The sequence below is a fragment of the Capsicum annuum genome, unplaced genomic scaffold, assembly GCF_002878395.1.
Source record: "Capsicum annuum cultivar UCD-10X-F1 unplaced genomic scaffold, UCD10Xv1.1 ctg82642, whole genome shotgun sequence".
NCBI classification, from domain to species: Eukaryota; Viridiplantae; Streptophyta; class Magnoliopsida; order Solanales; family Solanaceae; genus Capsicum; species Capsicum annuum.
Window position 1 is genome coordinate 218099 of NW_025893454.1, and position 9863 is coordinate 227961.

Sequence of the window (9863 nt, forward strand, 5' to 3'; positions counted from 1 at the left end):
TAGACGAGGCCAGGATAGTATCTTTGTTGTAGTCGATCAATTTTCTAAGATGCCGCACTTTATTCTTTGCTCTTAATGTAATGATACACCTAGCGTGGCCTCTTTATTTGTTGATAATGTTGTCAAATTGCATGGCGTTCTGAGGACCATTGCGAGTGATAAGGACTCTAAATTCCTAAGTCACTTTTGGAAGTCCATGTGGGGTAGGCTTGGTACCAAGTTATTGTTCTCTACGTCTTGCCACCCACAAACCGATGGCCAAACAGAAGTAGTAAATAGGACTTTGGGTGCTATGCTACGTTCCATGGTTAAGGGAAAAATGACTTCTTGGGAGGACACTTACCATTGATTGAATTTGCCTATAACCGTGTCATACACTCAAGTACGGGAATAACTCTCTTTGAGTGTGTATACGGCCTCAACCCCCTTACCCCTTTGGATTTAATGCCTTTGCCAAGTGATCTCATAATTAGCTTAGATGGAATCAAGTGGGAAGGTTCTATGAAAGAAGTTACATGAGAAGGTGCAGCTTCGACTTGAGAAGAAAAACTAAGAAATTGCAAGGAGGGCCAAACAAGGGGAGAAAGAAACTCATTCTTGAAGCGGGAGATTGGGTGTGGGTGCATCTTCAAAAGGATCGGTTTCCATCTCAAAGAAAGTCCAAATTGATGTCGAGGGGTGATGGTCCATTCCAAGTACTTCAGAAAATCAATGACAACGCCTACAAGATTGACCTTCCACCAGAATATCAAGTGCACAACACTTTCAACGTGTATGATCTTTCTCTCGTGGATACGGTTGAAGATGACCAAATGCCGAATTTGAGGCCAAATTCCTCTCAATATGGAGAGGATGATCGGGTGTAGCAAGCTGTCCAACAAGTTCACGACCATTCACATGTAGCCAAGCTCGGGAGTTACAAAAACTTTAAGCCTTGTTCATGCAAATGGCCGTTTGTGAGTTGGTGATTGATCCACATAATGGTCCAAATGTTTTTAAGTGTGAAGAGGGGCCTTGAACTGTAATAAACTTACACTCCAAGGCCACCCAATGGAAAGGGCAATCTGGTCATTTTCTCCTTCATTTATGGATTAATATAGATAGACAATATTAGGGTTATTTGGAAGCTAGCTCTTTCATAATATTTGGAGACATAAACACTTATAATATTGAGGAACTTCTCACTCTTCCATTGGAGAAGCCCAAAATCTGAAAACTCACAAGTAGAGTGATACTTGTGTTTATCTTGGCTAGAAACAAGGATCTTGAGGTCATAGAGTTCCTCTTGGTCCAAGTAAGAACTTGGTGTTAATATTCTTTAGTTTTAGGTTCCTCTCTTGTTGTTAGGGTTCTTAGACTCTTGACTATTAAATGTCAAGTTACTATCTTGAAGTCTAGTGAAGCCGTGTGGGGCTCTTTCGATTCACTAGCGCCTTGTTGACTTGCTGGTTCTTCTTGAAAACTTCATCATCTTGTTCTAAAAACGTGATTCTTAAAGCCTAGTGAAGCCGTTGGTCTATTTCAATTCACTAGCACTTGTTGTTCAACTTGTTGTTTTTGGTGTTAGTTTGTTCGTCTTGTTGTTCTTGTTGGATTCTTGCATCACTTGATATTGTATCGCAAGCATACCATTTTTATGTTAAGTAGTGAGCTAGTTTTAAGAGCAAGTTCATCATTATTCACAACAAAAGAGTTTATAAGGAAAGAAGTATGCACTTTCAAACCCAAAACCACTTCACTAGTGAAAGAAGAATGACCTAAAGAGATGAAGACTAGGAGAAATAAAATAACAAACAAATGCAATAAAGTAAGATAGATAGCTTGACATAAGAGATTACAAGAAATAGGAATCAAACCATGTATTAAATGATAGGACTCCTAACACCCGCAATAACAACACCAAACTCTTATGGTGACTGCTAAGAAAATCAACTCCGCCTTACAACCACCGTTTCTAAGCATAAATTAATAATGGCTTTTCCAAGCCCTACACTACTGATGTAAGAAAACCAAGGAACACACGAAATTGGCTTAAAATAGTTCAAACACACTCCAAAAATAGTCTACTAATTCAAAGAATCGAGGACCCTTTTGAAGACCACTCTCGGATTCAAAAATGAAATACAAAAAGGACAATATAACTAGGTGTTTGACACCTTTTGCAGCCAACAACAATTTAAGTTAACAACACAAGATGAAACAACAATGAGAACAACAACAACAACAACAAAAATGGTTTCACAATACAAGATACAAAACGGATACAAGATTACAAAAGAAAAAGAATAGATAGTAGACCACATGAAGGTATAATGTTAAGAAACCAATAATGGTAACTCTTGGACCCTTAACACTACACACAACAATTAACCTATCTCTTACAAAGACACAAGATTGTAATCCACCTCCCAAGCATCAATGTTTCCAAGTAAATGCAAACACAAGTGATTCTACACTTGTCTAAGCCCTAATTTCGGTTTTGGGTGCCTCAAGGAAAGAGGACTTGTGTTTCTTTGTCTTGTAAGACTTACAACTTCATTCATAAACTAAAATAAAAACCCTACAATGTTCCTTTTATAGCTATAACAAAATATAAGTTAAAATGACCAAAAGGCCCTTCAAAGAGTGGACACCCATCTAGTGTAATTTATGGGCTGATTTGGGTGCATTTTGGGCCTCTTTTATAATTCAATTGCATGTACCAAGGCTCGGGCCCAACACAAACATTCCTAAGTCCACATCCATGATTATTCCTGTACCATCCTCTCCATCTTGAGAGGAATTTGTCCACAAATTCACTAATTCACCTCATTCAATTGGTCACTTCAAAGGAAACCTACTCAAAAATAGTCTGTAAAACATGAAGAGCCCGATAACTCAATAATAACAAGGGACATATCAAAAAATGAGCTAAAAACAGCCCACAAGAAATGCACAAAAACAGTCCACAAGCTAGCCAAAGCCGAGAGCATAATGACAATAAGTCTCGAATCCAATATTTTTATTTTGACCCTCCGCTTCCTCTCCCTCTTTAGATTGGCCTTCAATCTTATCCGACTCAAGTCTCCTTCTATCATATAAGCATCATCGTAAACTCCATATCCTTCATGTCTCTCTCTACCATGTTCCTCTTCTTAGATGTGTCGGTTTTTGGAAAGGAAATTTTTGGTTGAGAGGCTCGATTTGGTAACGTGGAGCTTTGATTGTGGAGCTTGGATGGGAGGAAATTAGCTTCCAAGTCCTCCTTGTTGGACTTAATCAACTTGTGGGGAAAGTGGTCTATCTTGTTCTCTATTTTGAGGGCTATTTGGAGCTTGGCTTGTGGTATTATGTGGTTTTCTTAGAGGATTGGTCATTGGAAGTAAAGTTTTGGGAGTAAAAGTACGAGAGTTCCTTCGACTCTCCATTTAATCCAACCTCTCACGCATATTTACCACATCCGAGTCAATTTTTTTAAGACCCGCATTTGCCCTAGCAAGGTCTTAGGACAAAGCATCAAGGAGGGCTAAAATGGTTTTCATTATGGCCAAGAAGTTACCTACAAAACAACAAATAAGTTAGTTGTACAAGAATGGTCCTCACACTCCCTCTCTGTTGTTTTGGCTCTCAGATTTTTTTCTCACTTTGATCTCACAAGTGTCGTAACCTTTTTTGTACTCTGTGAGGCAGTAAGAGGTGGACCAAGTATTATTACAATGACTCAAAAGGATAAGACACACAAAGAAACGTATACACGAAGGAGGGTTTCAAAACTAACTTACAATCTAAAACTAGCTTGTAAGTTTGTAATGGAATCAACAAACGAAACTAAAGAAACAATACAATGAAACTAGAAGATCAAATTTTGAGCTTAAAATTTTTGTGTGAACAGTAACTTGGGTGACATAGCAGCATACCATTGGTCACGGCGCCACAATTAGTCACTAGTTAAAGTTTACAAACTTCAGTTACTATGTAATGGAAACAATTGGTTTTGGAGGGAAAGTATATGTCTTAAATCTCCTTTAAGTCTAATCTTCAAAAGGCAAGACTTGACTTTGTACAATTCCCACAAAAAAAGGTCCCTTAAAATAAGAAAAGTGGTTGAAAAGTAGATGTTAAGTCAAGAAAGTGATGGCTCAAGTTTTCTCACAAACAACTTTACAACTTGTAGGTTCACCTTTTTGAATCTATGTTACACTTTGGTTGTCTTAAGTTGTAAGGTGAGATGAAGAACAAGATGAACACCACAACAAACTTCAAGAACACATCAACAACACAACAACAATTTCCACCCCATAGCAAACATTAACACACATCATGGCTAATTTTAATGTAAACACACGGCCAAGGTTCTTTTTGGTGTTGTATTTTGGTTTTAGCAAGGGTGAAGGTCGTGATGAATGTCAAGAACTCAACAACAACTTTATCAAGAGCAAAAAAAACACCACCAACATCCAACCAATACTATAACAACAAGTCCACACATCCAAGAACACCAACTTCAACACACGACCATGGTCTTGTTCACAACAACAACATCAATTTTTTTAAAGCTCAAATCTAGATCGACTCAAAGTGTTGATGGACAAGAATACTAACACTTGAAACAACAACACAAGCAAAATAAATCCTAGACCTAGACACGCAACATTCGGCCAAGATACAACAACAACAAGTTCAACTTCTCGGCCAAGATTTCAAGCTCAAGAAGACGTCTTCTTTTTTTTTATTAATTTTCTTAGCAAGAAAGCCCAAGATTGGTATTGTAAGAACAAAACCAAAGATGGATTTGATGCCAAATGATACAATAAAACCAAGGAACACATTGAATTGGCTCAAAACAGTCCAAACATACTCCACCAATTCAAAGAATCGAGGACCCTTTTGAAGACCACTCTCGGATTCAAGAATGAAATACAAAAAGGACAATATAACTAGGTGTTTGACACCTTTTGCTGCCAACAACAAACTAAGTTAACAACACAAGATGAAACAACAATGAGAAGAAAAATAACAACAACAAAAACGGCTTCACAATACAAGATACAAAATAGATACAAGATTACAAAAGAAAAAGAATAGATAGATAGACCACATGAAGGTATAATTTTAAGAACCCAAGAATGGTAACTCTTGGACCCTTAACACTACACACAAAAATAAACCTATCTCTTACAAATACACAAGATCGGAATCCACCTCCCAAGCATCAATGTTTCCAAGAAAATGCAAACACAAGTGATTCTACACTTGTCTAAGCCCTAATTTTGGTTTTGGGTGCCTCAAGGAAAGAGGACTTGTGTTTCTTTGTCTTGTAAGACTTACAACTTCATTCATAAACTAAACTAAAAACCCTACAATGTTCCTTTTATAACTATAACAAAATATAAGTTAAAATGACCAAAAGGCCCTTGAAAGAGTGGGCACCCATCTAGTGTAATTTATGGGCTGATTTGGGTGCATTTTGGGCCTCTTTTATAATTCAATTGCATGTACCAAGGCTCGGGTCCAACATGCACTCTCCTAAGTCCATATCCGTGATTATTCCCGATTCAGCTATTTGGCTTTTCCAAGCCCTAAACTACACACTCAAAGAGAGAAGAAGAAGTCTTTCAAATATCAATAATCAACTAAAGAGCAAATGACCTAACAAAAGACTATTTATAGGCTAGCTTATTACATAGTAAAATGGCCAAAATAACCGTAATGAAAGGGGTTGATAGAAGAATGACCTAAAGAGATGAAGATTAAGAGAAATAAAAGAACAAATAAATGCAATAAAGTAAGATACATAGCTTGACATACGAGATTACAAAAAATAGGAACCAAACCGTATATTAAACGATAAGACCCTTGAGACCCGCAATTACAACACCAAACTCTTACGGTGACCACTAAGGGAATCAACTCCGCCTTACAACCACCGTTTCTAAGCAAAGATCAATAATGGCTTTTCCAAGCCCTACTCTACATGGCTTTTCAAAGCCCTACACTACACTCTCAAAGAGAGAAGAAGAAGTCTTTCAAATATCAATAATCAACTAATGAGAAAATAAGCCTAAAGAGTTTATTTATTTACATAAAATACCAAAATACCCTTAATGAAAAAAGGCTCCTATGGAGTGTAAAGAAATGGCACAAAAAGGACTAAAGCACCCTTAATGAGTGTTTACACTCCAAGGCCGCCCCACTAATGCTTCGTGGGTCCCTTTTTCTTCAAGCTTCAAAATGTGAAACCTCTTGGAACCCTTTGGTAGGCATCAATACAAGTCCCAAGCAATCTTCCGAACATGGTTTTGCTTTAATGTAATTTCAAAATGAGTCCTCTCTGAATGTCCTTGTACCCTCAATATGATAAATCTTGAATCTTCATGTATGGGCCTCGAATGATGTCATCAAAAGCTATGATGGCCCTTTGGCTCGTATCATTCTCCCCTTCTTGAAAAGGATTCGAACTCGAATCCATACCTTGTTAAACCAAAGAAAGAACAAACAAGCACAACATCCTCATGGCATGAGGGTTAGGGTTAGTACAACAAATAACATCATCATGCCAAAAGGGGTACACACTTGAAATATAACCATGAATCCTTTATTTTAGTCATGAAAGGCTTAGTGAAAATGTCCCAAAGGATATGGCTATGACAAGTATCAAGAGATAAAGAAACTACAAAGGTCTTAATGGTATCACTAAAGCCAAAAGGTAAGACTACCTTTATCTTAGAAACCACTAGACACAATTTTTTTATTACCTCTTCAAGTGTCCTCATTAAAAGTGGTGCCACTATTGGTCTTATTATCCACCAAACCCACATAGCATTGTCACTAAAATAAGTAGACCAACCAACAAGTTTCCTACCTCTACATAATACAAATCCAAAACTAGTATGGATGTCATCATAGGCAAAGAGATAGTATAGGAAGAAATCAAGTGTAAAGGCATCATCTAAGGCGTTGTCATCTATAAGAATGCAATTTGGCCCATAAGATATAACAAATAAAGAACACAAGGATGGATTTAAGACACTAAAGCACATATGACCTCTTCTTTTCAAGTAAAGTGTCAACTTGGCATCCACAAGTTGGGAATCATGCAACTTAAGAACAAGTGTGTCAAGCAAGGATGCACATTTAGTAACATTAACCCAAGAAAAAAATGACACCTTTGCCCTTGAGTTTTCAAGAATGTCACTTTGCTTGTCATGTAGACCAAGCAATAATTTGGGTGTGCCAACATCATAATATCTATATTTGGCACCCGGGTTAAATGGAAAGAGTGGCCATAGACATGGATCTAGACAACACACTTTTTCCCCACAAGCTTCACTCAATCTAAAAGATACACTTTCTACAGTAGCATAAACATCATCAAAAGCAAATAGAGAGTAAGAAAGGTATGACTCAAGTCAACTTCAACTAAGGTATCCTCATGTATGTACTCACTACTAGTTTCAAAATCATCACCATGAGTACTCTCAATAATAAGGTCACACAAAATAGAAGAAGTAATTTCCAAGCAATGGACACTTTCTTTTTTCATGGAAGAACCCTCAAGTAGATACACACCACAAGCAGAATCAAATGGATTATTTCATCAAACATGGGTGGGGAATCATACAAAGGATCACAACCATAATCAATTTTCAAGGAATAATCACCTATTGGGTTTCTCAAATATTCAAGCAAATCAAAGCTATCATTACCCAATTGATCATTCCTTTCCAAGACTACACATTCCTTACCATTAAGAGTACTCTCATCTTTCAAGAAGAGATTTCCATCTTTAGGAGGTATGTTGTCACACCATAGTGGGTTAGTAATAGGCTATAGCCTTTAAGACAAGCTATACCTTTAACATCATTCTCACCACTAGGTTGGTTCATTAGGAGTGATTGGACCATTTTTTAACAAGATTTTATACCTAAAAAGAGGAAGATCTAACCTCAGGCAAGATTTAGAACATGCAAGTTCACTCTCTAAAGGAAAATTATCAAGTTCCAAAGAAATTTCAAACACATGATCCTTATGAGCAAAACTGCTAGTAGAACATTCACTAGAGGTCATGCTAAAGGGATCACTACTATTTATTTGATCAACATTTTCAACATCATCACTCACTTGAGATCCATTAAACACATCACACACATCCTCAAGTGCTGGACAAATTTCGCACATAAGTTGATCAACACAACTCCCACAAGATGATGTACTCTCATTCAACACATTGGCTTCAACACTAGGTGGACATAAATTGATCTTATAAGAAGAGTCAATTCGGTCATCAATAGGATCAAATAGTGTATCCATATTCACAACATGTACATCATCATCGAGGGGCAAAGAATCAATAAATGATGTATTATCATTCAACACAATGGCTTTAACACTAGGTGGACTTAAATTGATCTTACAAGAAGAGTCAATTCGGTCATCAATAGGATCAACTAGTGTATCCACACTCACAACAAGTACATCATCAACAAGAGGCAAAGAATCAATAGAATCACAAATAGGTAAGCTACTACTCACACTTAATGGGCTACTAGCCACACAATTATCATTCACATGCACAAAAGTATAAGAGTTAGCTATTTGACCTTGAAGTTCTTGAGTAAATTCTTCTTTGTCATGGTGTCAAGGTTTCCCACATGCTTCGGCAGCAACTTCTCCTTGGCCTTGTGCTCCTCCACTTGCCATATTAGTACCTACACAAATGTCCTTAGAAATAAAAGAACAAACATAGTTAGCATAGTTTGGTGACAACCCCCTCACTTCACTCCACACAACCTCTCCTTTTTCCACTCTTCGATTTCCACCTTGCACACCCTTACTCCTCTCAATCTCTTATCTCTCATAATTATTTAGGATGGAGTAAGTGATCACATCTCCTCGTGGTTTTGGAAGAATTGAGGTAAAGAGATAATTTCCCCAACGGTCCACTACAACCTTAGGACAATTTAGCACATTTGGAACTCTATGTTGTGCAAATCAATTGGCACCCAAGCATACATGACCTGCTGTCAAGGGAAAGATATCGCACCATACCTTCTCATAGTATTCAAATTGGGTGAAGACAATCCTCACTCTCTTGATAACCTTATACCCGTCCAAGTAAAATGAAATAAGTAAAAGTTCTCGAAATAACCCCAAATAGTCAACCATGGGTGGCATAATGTAGTTCTTATGGCACCAATCATTTAGCACGAGGAGGCATCCCGGTACCCCATAATTGCTTACCTTTCCAGAGTGAACACTTCTTCTAGGATCAATATTGTAGAGTTTAGGACAACCCATGGGCACATGTGTACCCCTTAGCCTTGGAGATGTATTCTCTCTTCTTCTCATGGGACAAACTACACTATATCTAGTATACCCATTCACACCACTTCGACCTTGATAAAATGTACTACAAGGTGAAGAATATGAATTTTCGTGCTCCACATGTGCACTCTCACAAAGGCTCTCATACGCTTTGTGAAGGAAAGGGTTATTACACAAATTCTAGGTTTGAAGTGGGAATTTTAAGACTTCTCACATGCCCCAACTTCATCATAAGAACCATCACAAGGCCCTACATCATCTCCATATTCACCATAAGCACTAGAAACTTCATTCACCTTATTTTCTCCCTCAAAATCATAACTCTCAATTCTTCCTATGTCTTGATCATGGCTATATTCATAGCCCCCATAATCTCAAACATCATCGTAGCCATAAATCCCTTACTACAATCATAGTCTCCCATGTTGTAGTCTGATACGACTACGGTCACGTAGATGGACTCTTGTGGGTGTGTATTGAAGTGGTCCAAGTGTGTGTGCAAGAGAAGCATAATTAGGGCCTAAATACACACCAAAAACAGCCCGCTACAAACATAAAGG